The sequence below is a fragment of the Triticum urartu genome, chromosome 2A (assembly GCF_056163025.1).
Source record: "Triticum urartu cultivar PI428250 chromosome 2A, HENAU_Tu73, whole genome shotgun sequence".
In the NCBI taxonomy this organism is placed as follows: domain Eukaryota; kingdom Viridiplantae; phylum Streptophyta; class Magnoliopsida; order Poales; family Poaceae; genus Triticum; species Triticum urartu.
The window spans coordinates 13,690,153-13,701,502 of NC_141874.1; the positions used below are offsets into that span (position 1 = coordinate 13,690,153).

The following is an 11,350-nucleotide window of genomic DNA, read 5'->3' on the forward strand; positions in this document are numbered from 1 at the left end:
TGGGGTTGTGTGGAGACGATGATGTCCCTCGGTAGGAATAATTTCTCCACATTCTATCCCCGTCCCAATGGTGTGTCTAGTATCGTCAGAGGGTGTGTGGAGGTGTGTCTCCATCGGATCTCATGGGATTCGGTCAGTGCTAGTCTTTGGTGGATCTATTTGGAACCGGTCTTCCTTCGTCTTTGTTTGGGTGCTTACACGTTTGATCCTTTTGAACTACAAATGTTTTCATCGGCCATGGTCACTACTCTGGTGCGCTAGCCCTATGAGGCCTTGACACGACGACTTCCAAACTATCTACTACAATAAGGTTTGTCCGGCTTCGGTGAGGGGCGATGACAGCGACGCGCCTTCGGCTCGTCCTTGATCTTCATCAAAGTGGTGTGATCAGCCAAGCAGATGATTTTCCAACCTGACTATCAATTCCGCGACTACCTCTTGGTACCTTGACAAGAATTGCATACTCTACGACCCTTCCGGTGCAAAAAGACAGAGACAAACATAAAAGAAGATCATAAAATTTGGAAGATTAGTATAAGCTAGAAACTATTAGAAAACAATATGTTTATAAAAAAATAAGGTTGTATAGTAGATTTATTTTTTAATTTTTTCCGAAAAGACCCCCAGATTCATTAGCCACAGATCAACAGTACAAGACAACCCTAAAAAAGAAAAATATTACAACTAGGTCCCTAGGATGCTTCACTCCTCCAATCTCCAAGATGGACCGATGGTGTGCCGTCGCAGCCGCTTCGGTAGGCTCCCCACTTCTAGATTTGGGTGAGCATTGCATTGTACTCTAACGTGAACCGTCAAACATCTTAGAGATGAAGTTGTGTAGCTAAATTCGACGTCCAATCGTTGACAGCATTGATGCTAACCAAGCCGACGCGGAAGCACCGGAACATGGCACACCGCCACTGCCCCCTAGGACAAAAACAGACAAGCGCACCCAAAGCCTACACAAACTCTTGAAGCTTCCCAGTGATGCTGGATAAGCCGCTGCCACGACGCCTGCGAAGCTTGAGGACAAAACGGCCAACGGTAGTGCTGCCGCCGTTTTTCAGATGTACGTCACGTACTGGTGTCACATATGCCAGCTGCTGCAGATGTGACGACCTTTGACGTTTTAGTACGTAGGCACGTGCTCCCGAAACGATTCTACCCCGCGCGTTTCACCCGTGCGATTGTGCATATCGTCTCAGGGAGGACCGGCTAGTGTCCGTGATTGTGATAATCACATGTCACAGCTAGAAGACAAGCTAAGGTTGGTTGTGAGTCCCAGTCTTGGAATTGCCCTGTCACCTGGGGACATGTATTACATTCTATTTTGGTGTTAAAAGCGATAGGCATTTTTCAGAAACTAGGGTTTCGTCCAGCTTTCTTGGTAAAGCAACATCACCAATAAGACAAGTAATCAAGTATGGAAAAAAATAAATAAGCCTACTTGAACCGGGTGTCGGCCGTGTGCATTTTTTTCTTTTCCAAAAAGGGCACCGGCCATATATTATGTAGCACAAACCCTTACCAGAACATTCTTATAAAACTGAAAAATACACCCAACCCTTCAGGGTACCAGAGTCTTCTTCGTCATGCATCCACCAACCACACGCGTGATGGACAAAGCTCGTTGCCTTGTTTAAACCAGGGAACATGTAAAAGCAATGACTGGGAGGTCATCGATATAGACTAGAAGACGTCGATCGCCGTGATGAACATCTTAACCATGCAGAGATCTGGTGTGTACTCATTGTACGTATCTCCTAGATGCCATATTATGAGTCAATACGGCCTTTATGCAAAACTACTCCAGGATAGCATGATATATGGTATGTAATTTAGCATAGGAGACCGTGACAATATCGAACACGAGGACTTTTCTTATCAGAACCCGAAAGAGCACAGTGGAAATTAATTCTAGCAAAAGTGCATGACTATCCATTCTCCGCCTCTGCAGGCTATAAACAAGAATTAATAAATCCACCATCAATTATATCAACCAGCAAAATTTTATAATAGCATATTCCTCAAATCAACAAAATTACATATTTCAAAAGTACCTTTTGAGATACATATATGCATATGATTTATAAACATCGTTTCTGCATATTTTTAAAGTTAATGAAACTAATAAAGAGAACTTGTAAAACAAATAAAACAAATAAAGTTGGAGTTATTTCTTAAATGAGGTGGCTGGGAGTCCCAGACCTGCCCTTTCCCCGGAGACATGTACTATTTTGTATTTGTTGTTAACATGGCTCCACAATTAGATTAGGGATTCATAATCAACCATTGACAAGATCGTCAACAGAACACATGGCAGATCACCCGACATAAAGAAATATATAAATAACCAAATTCTTGAAAACACATAAAATAAATCAATAACTGACAAAAATTGCATTCCAACGGATTTGCAGGTCTGACTGTCTGCCGGACAAAAATTTAAAAAGAAAGATTCAGACATAAACCGAAAGGCCATAAGTGTTTAGAAAACAGTACAAATATATTAGATTATAATTTCCAGAAAAATTAAAACTTATCACATTTTTATAATATGAAATTAAGAAAAATAAAATTCAACAAAATGCACAATTAATCTAAGAAAATTAAGAAAAAACTGAAAATACTTAGGAACAATCACCTTTTTAATTCCCTAGTTAGTAAAGCAATTAATATCATGCTACCTAAAAAAATGAGCAGATTGGTACAATATAAACATGGAAACTCTATCCCCACCTATTATACTCTACTTAAAACTGATATTTTTTTTCCTTTTGCAATACTAGATATAGAATTCATTGCTTGGATGCAACTTGTACGATGTATGATATGATCTATGCCACATGTAGGTAGTCTATTCCATAAACACCTGTGGATAACGACGATTCTGTTATTTAGACCAGTTTGAAGTTTATGCCGAAAATTGTAATTACTATAGCAACTTTGCCCGTGTAATTCAGAAACAAATTTTTCTTTCTGTCTTTGTTGTTGCACTGATGAAATGAAGCGAAATTATTGAAATGAAGAACCTGCAGCAATAAACGAAAAGCTGACAGTACAAACCAAACAGCAAGAACTTACTCGTAGCATTATCAACAATAACTACTAGCCTGACAATACACTGCCCTGCAAAATACAATTAATTAAACATATGAAAACTAGAAAATTACTTCCAAAATAAGAATTCTCACATCGTTTCAAGCGCCAAGCCATTTCTTTGAACAACCTGTTTCACTTGAATATTAAGCAGAATCTGCCGCAGTCTAGTTCTTCAGAATTTTGGTTGTTTCAAAGGGAAATGAACCGGGCCTTGAGCCTGATTCGGATGAGCATTTTCCGTTTTTTCGCCATTTCGGTGATGGCGAACCTGCCCGGCTCGTTAATCATTGTGTATAAGTTTCTTTCTACTAAAATGCATCATGATACAGCTTTTATATCTCAGAAGAAAAGATTTCTCACAAAAAAAACCTAGTTAATAGAATAAGAAAAAACTTAGTTCATAGAACAATAAGTTGGCAATACAGAACATATTAATGCATGAATGCCATAATTGTAAGACGGGGTCAAAGCTGCGCACACAATTGTACAGCCAGGCATGTATACAACATAAACATAAAACTTTTGTGCAATTCCAAGGATTATTTCATGGTACACCATAATGGAAAATACAGAGGTTTTGTTTTACATAATGATAAGTACACACATTACATTAGTGATGCAACCATCGATTGCTTCTTTGTTTCTGCACACATGCAGTGTCATAACATTACAAGAGAGCCGAACGTAGCGCCAGAAACATGTAACATACACTAGTTCCAGATACATTTTATTGACACATAAATGAGAAAACGCATATTAAATCTATTTAATTGGATCATATATAGAGATGTGCAGCCAATCATGGTGTAGCTTGCAGAACAAGGGGTTCAGCTAGTGCAAGGCCCGCATTGCGTTCTTGGAGACTGACACTCTTAACGCCGGGAGGCTTTGTCCAAGTGAATCCCTGCAACATCCTTGCGAACAACATCATTGTCATAGAGGTACCAAGTTAAATCGCAGGACAGCCCCTCCTCCCACTGCTAAATGAAATGAAACGTATGCCCGGATCAGTGAGAAGTACATTCGCAGTGTTCAAATGCCTCTCAGGCTGAAACTCCAGTGGTTCAGTCCAGTTCTTGGGATTGCGGCCAAGTCCAAGCCGGCTTAAAAGTATGTGGCTATCCTTGGGGATGGTGTAACCAGCAATTGTTGTATCCGCCATGGCGACATGGGGTACGTTAAGAGCATGGTATGGGTGTAAACGGAAGGTCTCCCGGATGCACGATTTGAGATAGTTTAGCTGAGGAATGTCAGATTCCTGCACCAGTCTTTGAGAATAAATAAAGTAATCAGTATAACGCAACAGAAAAGGTCAATACACAGATAAAATGGATTGAAGAACAATGAAGAAACTTTTTATTGAGGTTAAGATGACATACTAACCGCTGTTTGTGCTCCAATGTCTTCTAGGGAAAGCATTGGTTGTCCCTCTGCATCTTTAAGATGAACCAAAACGTCCAAAAAGTCTCAGGGCACTTTCTCAAGAGTGGATGACCTTTCATGCATCCGCTCCTCTATAATAGGATCATGCAACCGGTTGATTGTTTGCATGGCATCCTTGGAAACCTTTTCATGGCCATCCAGGTCGAGGCCTATGAGGGCAGGGAAGTAGTCGGACACACAAAAGCTGTAGAGATGGTTGAGGGCCGTGAAGAGAGCGGCAACATGTGCCACCTCATCATGTCCAGGCCCACTAGTGGATGAAGCTGGTAGGTCACTGAAGTATCTTTTACCGAACACAGGCCTTCTTATCATGTTACCAACAAAGTGTTGGGTGACATGACGGCCGTTGACAATGTTGCCTGGACATGCCATGTCGCTGCAATGAGTTTTATTAATGTACCTCACAAGGTGGTCGTACTCCTCTTTCCGGAGGTGGTGGAGCTTTCGCTCCATGGACGAGGCGAGGATCTCAACAGTGAGGACGCGCCTCATCTTCTTCCACTGGTCTCCGTGTGGTGAGAAGATGGAGCCTTTGTACTCGAAGCTGAATATGCCCGAGGCGAAGGTGGTGGGACGGGAGGCAAAAACTTCATCATGTTTTCGTAGTACCTCAGAGGCCATCTGTGGACATGTCACAACAATGAATGAGTAGCTCCAAGACGGAGGCACATGATGTCTGTATTCATCTCCTTGAGCAGGCCATGGATCCATCGGAATACCGCCGGCTTGTTCAGAATCACCTGATGCATGTTACCGATGATGGGCAGCGCCGCAGGCCCCAGGGGCAGCCTGCTTCGTTGCCCCCGTTGCTCCTGGGACAATAGCACTCTTTTATTTCTCAAGAGAAAATACACCAGCATGGTGGCAATGATAACCAGAGTACCAAGAGCCATGTTGCATGAGCTGGTCAGGGTGTTATATGAAGTAGGATAGAAGGCAATTTGTGGAACTAGTCGGTAATGGACAAATGTTTTAACAGTTGTTTTTGAAGACACTCTTGCTTGGTGCATCTTTGTTGTATTTATAGGACAGACGGGCCATCATCCTTGACGTACATAATAATTATGTTTTCAGTTAGTGACTCCTTTCATTGCCCCACGTGGCCACAGATACCATTCATGTCGCCTCATGCATGTTCAATGCATTCTGAAGAGTCCACCTTCTTTTGGTTAGACAAAATGCATTCTGAAGAGCAAATTAAGTGAATGTTGGCCACTCGGTTAGAGACGTTCTTCACTTGATCATCTCCATGAGCTCTTCCAATTGGCATAGTCAGAGAAGGCCTTTGCTGGGCTAGGTCACATGGAGTCTGTCCGTCATTAAGACTTTGCAGGTGAGAAGGAACATTAAAAGTTTTATGGAAATCCTTCTCATTTCAGAGTGTCACAGGCATATAAAGATTTACAATTTTCCGGCCTCTATCCGATTGATGCACACAACCATCTATTATTACAAAGTTTCAACATCGGACGTTAGAGTATCTATAGCTGAGCGCCTCGTACCCGCATCAAACGCCTAGACGGATGGCCCAGTTACTGGCTGGTCAAGAAAAAGCGACGCAGCCTGCCTCCTCATACCGGCCCTAAACACCCGGGCTGACCGGCACCCCTTATATCCAGCAAAAATCTAGGGCGAAGAATGGAAGGTTCGGGCGCCCTCAGGCGTGTCTGCCAGGTCAGATCCGACGCACACTAGCCCACCCTGACCCCACATATATTCATTCCGATCCGTTTGTCAGACCAAATCCTAGCCACTTCACTTCACTCCCGTCTGCCCCAAGCTTAGTTTCGGTGATCTCCGGCCTTTTCCGGCATGGCGGGCAGCAGATTTGGGTCCTCTGTCCCCGATCTACGAACTGGGACCTCATCCAAGTCAGTCTAGAGAGGGAGATGTCCGTCCGCATTGCACTCGGCCGCGCCAGCGAGGAGAACAATCGACAACGATCGGACTCGATCCGGCGGGAATCCATAACGCCCTCCCAAACGACGCTTGAATCCGGCGGGAGGCGCAACGTCGCTCCCTCGCCTGAGGCAGTGCGCTTTGTCTGGCATCCGAATGTCATACAAATGTTGCCCCTTTGTTGGTGTGCCGATGACGAGGCCTTCCATGGCCCGTTCCTGTTGGAGGCTAGTATGGCCCGGCGCGCCAACCATGCGAGGCAGAACGCGCAGGTGGCTGCGGCAGCCCTTGCGACGGATGTAGGTGAGGTGGATTCACACTCTCCGGCGCCGATACGTGTGACCAGCAACCCCGGGTGTCGTGGTGGACGTGTTGGCCTCCGACCATAACGGATCCATCGCTGACCTCACTTTGACCAGGGACGTGTAGGCGACGGCCTCCGACGATGAAAAGTAGGACATGGGAGATGACAACGCATCGAGTCCATGAGCCGGCACGTTTCACATGTCCTACCCTACATCCCCCACGACCGGACCAACACTCCGGGGGGCTCTGCCAGCCACCGAACAAGGGCACGACGGAGTCAGATGAGCTCGGCCTATGTTTAGATTTCACTTGCATGTAATTGGATGAATTTGAGGATTCCTAACTGAGGTATCTGGTTGTGAAAACGTTAATTTGTGGTCTGACCGATCAGTGTCCGCGGACGCGCTCGGCCGCGTCCATGGGAGTCTGAGTGGTTGGATTTTTTGGAACTGATCGTACATGCTCTAAATGTTATTTTCCCGATCCAAAATAAATGTCACAGCTTTGAACTAATACTAGGGTCCTGTTTGTTTGAGCTTTAGAAACCAGATTCAGCTTTGTCAGTGAAACTAAATCTGAAATCTGAAACAAACAGTTATCTCGAATCAGCTTTACCAGTGAAGCCAGTTTTGCCAATGAAACTAAATCTAGAATCTGAAACAACCAATTATTTCAAATCAGTTTCACCACTAAAGCGAATATACAGGTGATTCGAATACAATCAAAACTGAAACAAATATGATCTTATATAACCATGAATCAGCTTTGCCACTAAAGTGAATCCCTAGGTGATTCGAATCAGACCAAAGCTGAAATAAACAAGGCCGACGTAGAGAAATTAAGAAGAACGGGCTAGCAGAACCCGACAGGAGGAAACTACTAAAATGTGTTATTCATGGGAGCCAACCGAGGCGACGGCTCCTGGCTGCTGTCTCTTGGCCATGCCAAAATTTGGTACGACGCCAGTTCGGTCTTGCTTTGGAATTTTGCACTGGGGCTGGCCGGGTTTATGTGGGTGTCAGTCGAGACGTACGTTTACTGTCCGGAGCCATTCTCCTCCACAGAAACGCACTAGCTGCAGGTAGCACATGATGCACGAGTGTCCGGATCCATTCTCTTCCACACACACGCTCTAGCTGCAGGCAACGGCTCCTGCTAGCCTCAGTACTGTGCTTCCATGAGCATGCGGGAGATGTTGACGAGTTACCGACGCTCAAACCATTGGTTTGACTAGTTATGGTTGGCGCCGCCTCTCACAGCGCCGCTTCTTCTTCTACCTTGGTGCTGCCTCTCACAGCTCCCTCTCTCTTTCTCTGGTTGTTTCTCTCAAACACAAAAGAACACCCACACACACACATCAAGAAGGAGCACAAAGCTTTGCCCACGGGCTCTTTTTCTTGGTGAACGTATTCGCTACATTTTGCTCGGCCCTCACGGCCTCTTCTTTCATTCTTACTAAATCAAAGATATTTATACACGGCCAGGAGCCAACGGCCTGGTCCACAACCCATGCACAAGCGCCCACTATCGTTAGCACTCGTCCATCATCTCCTAGAATCACTCCAGGTCCAGATGGCTCGGCCACTAACTTGACCATCCATCATGCACTAACTAATCCTATCTATATGCAACCTCCACCAGCTAATGACGTGCATGTAATCAACATGACCGAATCACTCAGCAACATGCCAAGTACCTCACGCATGCATGGCTGCTTCAAACCCATCTGAATGACTCACCGGTTCACCCGACTCAACATGATGCAGTCCGTCATGCTTCGGCCTCCATGATCTTTTGCCGTTTCTCACGACGTAGCCGTATCCCATGGAACCATTGGCATCTCGCCGTGCTCGCCGCATCGCACGGCAGCCTGGCATCTCGCCTCCTTCGCAAACTGAGCTGAAGCTTCACCGGACAAACATGAACCTACACTAGACTACATCCTAAACAAAAATACAATGAAGATACATAATCAAGATTAATCCTAACATTCTCCTCCTTAATCTTGATTCTCCAATCTCCGATGCGGACCACCCGCTGCCACTTGACGACGCCATCACAGTGCCGTAACCGGCTACGTGCCGCCACCGACGCCGTCGCAGCAGCAGTCACCATGAACTATCTTGTCGTGGATGACGTCCTCGCAACGCCAATCACCACGCCGTCTTGCCGTGGACGACGCCGTCGCAACGCCGAGTACCACGGCCTCCTGCCGCATGCAGCGGCCATCCCTTGACGTGGATGACGCCTTCGCGGCGCCGATCGCCACACCATCTTCTCCTCATAACGGCCTCGCGTCGTCAAAGCCACCAGCGGCCTCACGCCGCCACAAGCCTCCTGTTTGCGCCGCCGGCCTCCATCACACATGGACTCCACCGCGCCGCCGATGCCGCCACAAGCCTCCTGCTTGCGCCGCCGGCCTCCATCTCACATGGAGTCCACCGCGCCACCGACGCCGCCACCGGATCGACGAGGCTCTGATACCACTTGTTGGCGCCGCCTCTCGCAGCGCCGCTTCTTCTTCTACCTTGGTGCTGCCTCTCACAGCTCCCTCTCTCTTTCTCTGGTTGTTTCTCTCAAACACAAAAGAACACCCACACACACACGCACCAAGAAGGAGCACAAAGCTTTGCCCACGGGCTCTTCTCCTTGGTGAACGTATTCGCTACATTTTTCTCGGCCCTCACGGCCTCTTCTTTCATTCTTACTAAATCAAAGGTATTTATACACGGCCAGGAGCCAACGGCCTGGTCCACAACCCATGCACATGCACCCACTACCGTTAGCACTCGTCCATCATCTCCTAGAATCACTCCAGGTCCAGATGGCTCGGCCACTAACTTGACCATCCATCATGCACTAACTAATCCTATCTATATGCAACCTCCACTAGCTAATGACGTGCATGTAATCAACATGACCGAATCACTCGGCAACATGCCAAGTACCTCACGCATGCATGGCTGCTTCAAACCCATCTGAATGACTCACCGGTTCACCCGACTCAACATGATGCAATCCGTCATGCTTCGGCCTCCATGATCTTTTGCCGTTTCTCACGACGTAGCCGTATCCCATGGCACCATTGGCATCTCGCCGTGCTCGCCGCATCGCACGGCAGCCTGGCATCTCGCCTCCTTCGCAAGCTGAGCTGAAGCTTCACCGGACAAACATCAACCTACACTAGACTACATGCTAAACAAAAATACAATGAAGATACATAATGAAGATTAATCCTAACATTCTCCTCCTTAATCTTGATTCTCCAATCTCCGATGCGGACCACCCGCTGCCACTTGACGACGCCATCATAGCGCCGTAACCGGCTACGTGCCGCCACCGACGCCGTCGCGGCAGCGGTCACCATGAACTATCTTGTCGTGGATGACGTCCTCGCAACGCCAATCACCACGCCGTCTTGCCGTGGACGACACCGTCGCAACGCCGAGTACCACGGCCTCCTGCCGCATGCAGCGGCCATCCCTTGACGTGGATGACGCCTTCGCGGCGCCGATCGCCACACCATCTTCTCCTCATAACGGCCCCGCGTCATCAAAGCCACCAGCGGCCTCACGCCGCCAGAAGCCTCCTGCTTGCGCCGCCGGCCTCCATCTCACATGGAGTCCACCGTGCCACCGACGCCGCCACCGGATCGACGAGGCTCTGATACCAATTGTTGGCGCCGCCTCTCGCAGCGCCGCTTCTTCTTCTACCTTGGTGCTGCCTCTCACAGCTCCCTCTCTCTTTCTCTGGTTGTTTCTCTCAAACACAAAAGAACACCCACACACACACGCACCAAGAAGGAGCACAAAGCTTTGCCCACGGGCTCTTCTCCTTGGTGAACGTATTCGCTACATTTTTCTCGGCCCTCACGGCCTCTTCTTTCATTCTTACTAAATCAAAGGTATTTATACACGGCCAGGAGCCAACGGCCTGGTCCACAACCCATGCACACGCACCCACTACCGTTAGCACTCGTCCATCATCTCCTAGAATCACTCCAGGTCCAGATGGCTCGGCCACTAACTTGACCATCCATCATGCACTAACTAATCCTATCTATATGCAACCTCCACTAGCTAATGACGTGCATGTAATCAACATGACCGAATCACTCGGCAACATGCCAAGTACCTCACGCATGCATGGCTGCTTCAAACCCATCTGAATGACTCACCGGTTCACCCGACTCAACATGATGCAGTCCGTCATGCTTCGGCCTCCATGATCTTTTGCCGTTTCTCACGACGTAGCCGTATCCCATGGCACCATTGGCATCTCGCCGTGCTCGCCGCATCGCACGGCAGCCTGGCATCTCGCCTCCTTCGCAAGCTGAGCTGAAGCTTCACCGGACAAACATCAACCTACACTAGACTACATGCAAAACAAAAATACAATGAAGATACATAATGAAGATTAATCCTAACATTCTCCTCCTTAATCTTGATTCTCCAATCTCCGATGCGGACCACCCGCTGCCACTTGACGACGCCATCATAGCGCCGTAACCGGCTACGTGCCGCCACCGACGCCGTCGCGGCAGCGGTCACCATGAACTATCTTGTCGTGGATGACGTCCTCGCAACGCCAATCACCACGC

General features: G+C 47.4%; 1 pseudogene; it reads right to left on the minus strand.

The window, feature by feature from the left end:
• Nucleotides 1–3,877: 3,877 nt before the first annotated feature.
• On the minus strand, nucleotides 3,878–5,438 carry LOC147982907 (tyrosine N-monooxygenase pseudogene; annotated as a pseudogene).
• Between the last annotated feature and the right edge of the window lie 5,912 nt (nucleotides 5,439–11,350).